This window comes from Canis lupus, chromosome 26 (assembly GCF_048164855.1).
Source record: "Canis lupus baileyi chromosome 26, mCanLup2.hap1, whole genome shotgun sequence".
In the NCBI taxonomy this organism is placed as follows: Eukaryota; Metazoa; Chordata; class Mammalia; order Carnivora; family Canidae; genus Canis; species Canis lupus.
In genome coordinates, this window is record NC_132863.1 from 44,131,567 (window position 1) to 44,139,647 (window position 8,081).

The 8,081-nt window shown below is 50.3% G+C and overlaps 1 long non-coding RNA gene across 1 annotated transcript; it reads right to left on the minus strand.

The window, feature by feature from the left end:
• Positions 1-647: 647 nt before the first annotated feature.
• LOC140618576 (uncharacterized) lies at positions 648-1,469 on the minus strand. Its single transcript, XR_012018647.1, has 2 exons — positions 1,378-1,469; positions 648-897 (listed from the first exon to the last, which is right to left on the minus strand). It is a non-coding gene; the product is annotated as an uncharacterized lncRNA (long non-coding RNA).
• Between the last annotated feature and the right edge of the window lie 6,612 nt (positions 1,470-8,081).

Consider the following 8,081-nt stretch of genomic DNA (forward strand, 5'->3'; position numbering starts at 1 on the left):
TTTTTTCTAACATAGCAGTCTTCTCTTAGAATTGTAACTCTCTGGTCTACTGACTGTTTCCTCCTACATCAGAGGTCTGCAAAATAATAATAATAATAATAATAATAATAATAATAATAATAATTTCTTTTTTGGTAAAAAGTCAGATGATAAATATTTTAGGCTTTCTATGCCTTCCATATGGTTTCTGTCAGAATTGCTCAACTCTGTTCAACTCTTCATTGTAGCGTGAAAATAGACATAGACAAAACATAAACATCAAGAGAGGCTCTGTTATAATAAAACTTTATTCATGGACATTGAAATTTGAATTTCATATAATTTTTGAGTGTCACAAAATACTGTCCTTCTTTTGATTATTTTCCCCCAGGCTATTTAAAACTATGAACCCTTTCCGTAACTGTGGACTGTCCAAAAGCAGGTGAAAGGCCTACAGTGGCAGTGGCGGTGGGCCAGCAGCGGGGGGGGGGGGGGGGGGGGGGGGGGGGGGGGGGGACACCCAGATCTAGATGCCACTGTAACTTTTAACCAGTGAATTCCCAGGGAGCGAAGCCTTGCAGAGAGTGTAGTTTGACGACTAGTAGTTGAAGGCATAAATTACACAAGGGGGGGAGGTAATGGTTAGAGACGAACTTGTCAGAAAAATATTAAATTTGCAAATGGGTTTTATTTGCTCTGAAGTGTCATTGCTTTTTCTCCCCCGCTGAATGTTATGAAATGCTAATTAGCTCCCATCACAACCACGGTTCACAGATCTGTTTGATGTCCTTTGTCGGGGTGTGTACACAGCACTCCACACTGCAGCCCGAAATAACTTGGCTCAGCCACGGACAACTGCTCAGCTCCACGTCACGGAGACCGTCCAGCTAGGAAGGGTGGCCCGCAGGAGGGACCAAGCTGGCAAGAAGAAGTAAAATCAACCTCGGAAAAGTCTTGTTCCAAGTTCGTGTTGCTGGGCTGGGAGTGAGAATTTCCAGGGGACTGGAAAGTAATTCACCCGTAGGAAGTTCACGCGCTGGGGTGCCCGACACGCCAGGGTCTCCCCTGACCTCGCCGGGGGGTGTTGCACAAGACAGAGCACCCTCATCTTTCTCTGACCGCAGGTTTCATTGTCCCTCCTGGGCACCCATGGAGTGTTGGTGAGCAAACCCCCTGCCACCCAGTAGAGCTTTGCACACCAGAGTCTCCCAACTCAGCGCTACTGACATTGGAGCAGGATGCTTCTCTGTGTGGGGGTCCGTCCTGGGCACTGTAGCATGTAAGCAGCATCCCTGGCCTCTACCCACTAGTTGCCGCCCCGCTTGGTTGCAAAATAAAGAAATGTTTCCAGGCATCCCCAAACGTCCCCTTGGGGGCAAAATTGCCACCCACTCTCACCCTGGCGGAGAACCCGCACCGAGGATCAGCCATCCTGAATGCAAGTCTTCAAACTCTGGTGAGCCTGGGATGGAAGTTTCACTAGCTTTTGGCAAAACAAGAAAGAAAGAAAAAAAAGATACCAGAGTGAGTTTTTTACAGGGTGAAATGTGATTGATGTGAAAAAATCTTTTTCTGAGATTTTCCTATTTGGGCCTGCAAAAATAACTTTTGTGAAGTGATACTAGCAGATGGCAGCCTTTTTTTTTTTTTTTCCATAAATGCTTATACCTGGCAAAGGCAGGAGTTGGCAGTCTTATGCAACCCACACATTTTCTTTTCTTTTCTTTTCTTTTCTTTTCTTTTCTTTCTTTCTTTCTTTCTTTCTTTCTTTTTTTTTTAAGTTTTGCTGTAGTGAAATTCCAGGTTTGGGGAATGCTGCATCAGACAACTGTAAGAGGGAAATTGGGTTTTCTAGTCTCTCTCCTAAAGAACTCCCAGCTCTAGCACTTCCTAGCAATTTGGCTTAGTTTTTTTTTTTTTTTTTTTTCCCAACTAGATGGCAGAGATAGTAATTGTGCCCATCTCATAAGACTTTGGGGAAGCATAGGCTTCGTTTATATCCTAAAGATCCTTCAGCTTAGAGCCTGTAATTCATCCAGATTCACGTAAGCCCGGGATAAATGTTAGGGATTATTATTATTATTATTGATACCTTCCAGGTCTTTAGGGTATATATAACAGTGTGGTTGTATCGTGCTACCCAGGGGCTCCATTTCTGGCAGGTTCTACAGCCCGACACGTCATCCCATGCCAAATAAAACAGGGAAGGTGCCTGCGTGTCCTCACCTCTGCACTCAGGGAAGTGCAAACCCTTCCAACAGTCTTTCCCCCTGCAGACCTGCCCCCGATAGAGCACATCCAGGGAGAATTACTGACTCACAACCTAGTTCCAAAGAACCAACATGTTGGTGCTGGCAGAGCCCTTTAAAGACGCATGTCATTCAAATGTCCGCGGCACTGGTAATTACAGGGTAGGGGACATGCGGGTTGCAGGAGGGAGCAGGGGGTGGTCAGCGGCCTCCTGCCCCTTCCTTTTAAGCGCTGCTCATTGTGAAATGTTTATCTCTCGCTGACAACCCTGGCGGCTGCACCTCCTCACCAGCTTCCAAGTCGGTGGCTGTGACCCCCAAGGGCCTCTCGGCTAGGCTGGTCCCCCGGCTGCCTCTCCTTTCCCGGACCCCTGGGCGGGTGATGGATGGGGGCAACCAGGTGAGCCCCCCACCCCGGGGCATTTGCTCCTGACCTCCTGGGCGCCCAGGTGCCGATGACATCCGATGTTCAGGGTGGGGGGGACTCACCCACGTTCACTTTCCGTGGAGGCCAACGTCCTGATTCTCAGAAGAGGAAAACAAGAACACGTGAGAGGCTGTCTCCCCTGGAGCCATGGCCACGGGAGGAAAAGTATAAATGAGTCAGAAACACACGGATGAGATTTTCCCCATGGAAAACCTCAAAAACCATCTAAGAGGCAGTAAACTTGGACTGTGTCTGTGCTCCGTGTTGAGCAGCTGAGAAATTGTGACACGGCCAGAGCGGGGACATCCTCATTCCAGATGGCCCCATCATTCCTTCGTTCACTTGACAAATAGTTACTGAGCCCTCCGACGTGTCCAGCGCCGGGCCGGTCGCCGGCAGACAGGACCCCGGGTCGTGAGTGAGAGTAGACGGTCAGGCTGGGGGGGACCGGTGGCCGCCAGGCAATTCAGGGAGTTCTCCTTGCGAGCCGGGCTCTGGGGGAAATAAAGCAGAGAGATTTATGGAGTGTTGAGGGGCTGTGAGGGACCCCCTTTATTTGGGAGTTTGCCCAAGGCTCTCTGAGGAGGTGACATTTGACCTTTCTGACTTTCCATCCATGTGGCCTGACCTAAAATCACAGGGCAGGTGGGGGAGATGGCATTTGGAGGAAGGAAAGAAAGAACAAGCTTGCAAAATCAGCAGAAGCCAGTGCCTGACTTTCTAAGGGTTTTTTTTTTTTTTTTAAGATTTTATTTATTTATTTGTGAAAGACACACAGAGAGAGAGGCAGAGACACAGGCAGAGGGAGAAGTAGGCTCCCTGCAAGGATCCAACGTGGGACTCGATCCCTGGACTCCAGGATTGTGCCCGGGGCCGAAGGCAGACGCTAAACCACTGAGCCACCCAGGGATTCCCTTCTAAGGGTTTTTTAAAAGTGTTTCCTCCCCCTTAATTATAAAAGCATTGCGTGTACATTGTTTCAAAATTCTAAAAGCAAACATCTTTTTCCTTGGGAAAGTTTACCAACAGCTACCTGAGTCCAGTTGGCTTCAATGTCCCATCCTTCCTGGGTGAGATAGATGAGGGGAGGAGGAGGGGCCCGGCGGAGCAGGCCTCCTGTGGGGCAGAGGACGGTCCCAGGGGGGCATTGCTTCCCCCACCGCCCCCACAGGAGCTCCCCAGCCTCGGCCTACCCACACCGATCACTCTTTCCCAGGAGTTCCCCAATTCTCGTAAGAGTCCCATGGGGACTGCACTTCAGAGTTTGCCCCTGTTCTCAGTAGATACACAAACTGTGTAAAGCAGGAAGCAGTTAGATGGGCGACATCTCAGAGACGTGCGGGGACTTGTCCAATGTCCCCAGCTGGCAGGTGCCAGAGCCAGGACTCAAACCCAGGCCTTCTGCCTCCAAGTCTCAGATTCTCTCCAGCCCCCACCGCTCACCCTTCTTCGAGATGGAATCCACCTGCCCGTGAGATGTCCGAGCTCCGTGGTCAAGGACGTGCACAGCCTCTCCCAAATCTGCTCTGGAAAATCGGCCCCGGGCGAGCAGGTCTTTCTGGGGAGCAGCCCCAGCGGGGGGAGTTGGCCCCGAAGCAGACAGCCTCAGGGCCAAGAGAACACACAGGGCAGGTGACAGAGGTGTCTTCTTTTGAAGGAAGCCTGCAAACGGAGGCCTAGGAGGGGCAGGCAGGACATTTCTTCTCAGCCCTGTGTTAGCAGAGCCACCTGCCCTTGGGGTCCCAGCACCCTGTGTCTCCCCAGGTCTCATTGGGGTCTGGGGATGGCCGTGTGCTCTGCTCCCCAGGGGCACCCACCGATGCCAGCCACCTCCAGTCTGCTCATTGTCTACCCCGGGCTGCGGACCCCAGCCCAAGACACAGGAGGCTAACACGGCTGTAAACCGAGGAATTAAGGCGAGGATTTTCTTGTAAAAAGCTTCGTTGCCATTTCTACCAGTTTGAGTGCCAGCTTCTCACCTCCCATCAGGCCCGCTTCCTCCATCCTCACTGCTGATGTACAGATACCTCGTGACCTGTCTTCTCCTCCAGGCACTCATCCCCACACCTCTGGACAGCTATTAAGGGATTTTCCTAATTCCTAATTCTATATCCCTGAAAAAAAATCTGACACCTGGTGGATTGAGATTTTATTTTATTTTATTTTATTTTATTTTATTTTATTTTATTTGCCTTCTACCTCAAGGGTTGGGAAACTTGCTGTAAAGAATCAGACAGTAAATATTTTAAGCGTTCAGACCATCCAGCCTCAGTTTCAACTGTTCGCCTCACCCGGCCTTTGTAGCATGAAAGCGCCCTTGGGTGATATGTCAGTAGATGAACGAGGTTCACCCAGAGTTCGGGGGGTGCCGGCCGCGGGAGTCGACTCTGGCTGCTGGTAGAAGAGACATGGGGGAGCCACAAGGCTGTGTAGAGTGAACGAATTAATGGATGAATGATTGAACGAACGATTGGGGGAATATGACGTCTCCTTGGGACCGGCTGTCTGGGAGCTCCACGGTTGTCCTGCTGAGCGTCACCACCCAAGCGGCTCTTTGGAACTCGTCTCCCCCTGCTGTTGACAGCATGTGGTTGTGGCCTCAGGGTCGCTCAGTGTGGGCACAATTAGGACGGCAGCGTTCACCACCTTTAGAGAACTTTTCATCTCGTGCCTTTGGGGTCATTGCAAATGCCTATAAAATCTCCCAGAGAGGCACGGGGAGTCCCACTGTGTCCCCCACCTGGAGCAGAAGTGCAGCCTCCAGCCCAGCTGGCCTGCATGATCTCCACCTCAGTCTTGGGGTGACTTCCCCGGGAAGAGTCGAGCCCGTGTGTTAAAATCCAGGATCCCTGCATGGGAGAGGGCAACATTCATGACCTTCCTCCCAATTATACCAACCCCCCTCGGAGAAGTGGGAGCAGGGAGTATGACGCCCAGAGATTCCCAAGGCATTGTCAAAGAGATTTTCATGAGAACTTCCAACGCTGGCTCTGGAGTAGCAACACTATTCCTATAACTACTTCAAGGACCTCAGGACTGGATGACCTCTTCCTCATAACTTTTGAAGTGTGCGGACTTAAAAAAAAAAAAAATTTCCCAACATGCACTGATCATGGGGGCTGAGCTCAGGTGCAATTAATTGTATTGCTTTCAGAAAGATGGATATCTTCGCCTTCCCAAATTTCTAGGTCCCGAGTGACTTGGCCATTTCAGTAGGACGCAGGATGCTGCGATCCTCACTTTACAGACAGATGAAGCAAAAGCAAACATTCGAAGAGGCTGCGCCTTCCCCTCCATCAGCGACCCCTGCTAATCATTCTCCCGTTACAATCTCCACATATCAACTCTGCCCCCCAAGGAAGAACCCCTTCTCTCACCAGATGATACCTCTTGAACCAAGTTGAAATCAAAACTCCAGCAGATTTGAGCTTGTCCTAGGCAGAAGCCGTCGGGAAAACGGTTTCCATGGGTACAGATTTTGACATTATCAACTGCAAATATTCAGCACCCCAGGATGACAAAACTCCAGCAACTTCAAAGCTGTTAAGGATAGCTTTAGGGCAAATTTTAATTAAAATTAGATAGCATATATGAAAAGCATCTAATTTGTACTCTATAAAAGAGTTTGGGAAGCACAGCTCCGGAGCCTCAGGACCGGGGCTGTAACAATTATGCTGTAACTTTTCACAGCACGATCACAACATGTTAATTTGTTAATGAGTCAGTCAGAGCAGAAGAGAGAGCTCCTGACGGGGAGGAAAACATACAGATTGCATTTACATTTCTATTTTTAAATAAATTAAATGTTTCAAGTCAAACTAAAACTTCACATGAAAGTTTTGGATTTCTACTGATTTTTTTTTTTTTTTTAACTCAGATTGCCTGGTGAGAGGAGAGTATTAAGATCCTTGGGATTTCTTGGAGAGCACTAAGTGATTTCTTTATTTGAAGGTGGCTGTAATTACATACGTGCTAAATGCAGCCATTTAGAGGCGATGAAAAGTAGCCTTTTTTTTTTTTTTTCTCTTTTCCTTTGTGAAGTTCTGGCCCTTGTAATAAACTTGGACTCAGGAAGGAGGGAAAGTGAGGACGGAGACCACTAGACATTTCACTGTTGGTGACTCTATTTCTCAATGTCTTCAAAAGAAAGAAAATTGAAGGAGGAAGGAAGGGAGGGTGAGCTGGGGTGGGCCTCAGGGGGTGCTCACACGGGGTCCTGGTGACACCTCCTTTCCTTCTGCACCTGAGCTGCCTGGCTCCGTCCCCCCCCCCCCCCCCCCTGCCCTGGACCACTTAGGCTGAACTCATGAAACTCAAGCTAAGTGCATCTGATAAAAATCCACCTGACACAGGATGTGCAGAAGGACACGCAGCGTGCAAAGTTGTTGTGGCTTTAAGAGATTGCAAAGAGATTGTTGAACTTTTGCAGATTTTAAAAACACGCCCATGAGAAGACATTGCAGGGGCCTGGAGGGGCTTGTCCTCAAAGCAGCTCCACATGCAACATCTCCTTGCTCTTCACCAGCCCCGAGGAAACAGATACCAATTGTCAGTCTGCATCCCAGAGAGGAAGATTGAGGCACAGAGCAGGTACCTAACTTGTTTGGGGTCACACAGCTAATAAGTAACAGACAGAGCTGAGATTGGCGTTGATGCCAGAACCTGGGTGTTCACCTCTGCTGGCCCCTGGCCCTCCAGGGAGGGGTCTCCTTGCACTCAGTCTTCTAAAAACACTCACTAAGCCCCTCAGAGCCTCGGTCAGTTATCACAACCTATTTTTACCTGCTCAGAGTTCACGGGGGCAAGTCTGCAATGGGGCACAGGGTGGGCCTGTGCACCTGTGAGCCCCAGTTCAGACCTCCTGCTGGTGCCTCGTGAGGCCCTGCGCACCCTGCACTGGGTGTGGGAACTCCTGCTGTAGGAGATGCTGGGGCTGCCCCCAGAAAGCCTGTGGTCCATGGGCAGAGCTGTAAGCAGAGCGGTGACCTCCGCGGTGGTATGGCCCATATCAGGGTCACAGGAGAAATCGCCCCGTGGCCTGGGGGACTAGGGGGACGGGCAGGGCAGGTGGACTGCTCCAGGCTGGACGTCCTGAGGCTGGAGTTGGAGAGAGGGAGGCGGGGGTGGATACGGAAGGTGCAGGCCTGGGACCCAGGGACTGACACGCATTCATCCAGTTGCTGATACATCAGGGCAGTTTCAGCTACAAGTGATCAAGATCCCCTAAGGGGAAAGGGACGGGCTAGCTTGTGTCACTGGAGGGGTCCCGGGAGATGCTCACAAGGTACAAAGACAAGCTGGAGGAATCCGGGTCCCTGGGAGGAAGCAGGGGACTCCCCATCCCATGACATCCCTCCAGCGGCCCATCTCCATCTCTGCTGGTCTCAACCTGCAGCCTTTCTGCCTCATTCTTGCCTCCAGCAAAT